This window comes from Chiloscyllium plagiosum, chromosome 44 (assembly GCF_004010195.1).
Source record: "Chiloscyllium plagiosum isolate BGI_BamShark_2017 chromosome 44, ASM401019v2, whole genome shotgun sequence".
In the NCBI taxonomy this organism is placed as follows: domain Eukaryota; kingdom Metazoa; phylum Chordata; class Chondrichthyes; order Orectolobiformes; family Hemiscylliidae; genus Chiloscyllium; species Chiloscyllium plagiosum.
This window is the reverse complement of record NC_057753.1, coordinates 14,656,493-14,657,633: the sequence shown is the minus strand read 5'-3', so window position 1 is coordinate 14,657,633 and position 1,141 is coordinate 14,656,493.

The window sequence follows — 1,141 nt, the reverse complement described above, 5'->3', positions numbered from 1 at the left end:
CAGTTCACATTTACAGAAATCACGTGCATTGATTTGGTGCTCAGGAATTGGATGAGGAATTCATGATCATTTCTAGGGAAATAGTGTACTCTGCTGGTGCAGGTTTCTGTCTCCAACCGGACAGTATTCCTGTTTTGTGGAGCCTCTCTGTTTGACTATCTAATTCTAAACTTGATTTCCCCTGCACCTTTCCCCCGATTCAGGAGCTCAGAAAGATTCCCACTTCAATCCATGATTTTGGAGATGCCGGTGTTGAACTAGGGTGGACAAAGTTAAAAATCACCCAACACCAGGTTATAGTCCGACAGGTTTAACTGGAAGCGCTAGCTATCGGGGCACCGCTCCTTCATCAGGTGGCAGTGGAGAATAAGATTTTAAGACACAGAATTTATAGCAAAAGTTTACGGTGTGATAGAACTGAAATGATATATTGAAAGTTAACTAACAATCCGGTCTCTTTCAATATATGCCACCTGATGACGGAGCGGCGCCCCGATAGCTAGCGCTTCCAATTAAACCTGTCGGACTATAGCCTGGTGTTGTGTGATTTTTAACATTGTACACTTCAATCCACACAGGCTAATCGACTCAGACGTTGTAGGGAATGCACTCTACACAGCAAAGGGGCAGAGACAGTCTGATATTAGAGATGAATTTCACTTGAGGACTTCTTTGTGCTGAAAAAATGCCAACTCCTGTAACAAGTATAAGCCGGGGAAAGCTGTTGCTGAATACTTACTTGGCTCCATGGTTAACTTTGTCCCCTCTCCAAAGATAAGCTGAGTACCAGCTCCATAGTTCACACAGCCTGACAGGCCTTCATAAAAACCCAGCCGATGTGGGTACACAGAACATAGGAGCAGTAGGAGGCCATTCAGCCCCTCACACCTGCTCCTGCATTCCATGCGTTTGTGCCGAATTTCATCCAGGCCATAACTCCGCTCTCCCTGCCATGTCCCCATCACCCTCCTGTTCCAGAATCTGTCCAGCGTTACATTTGTTTTACGTCCCAGCACCTAACACACTCCGGGGAGAGGGGGGGGGGGGGGGAGTGAGTTCCACAGATTCACCCTTTGAGGGAAGTCATTACTCCCAGTCTCTGCTTCCGAGTTGCGTTTCCCCTTATCCTGGAACTATAACC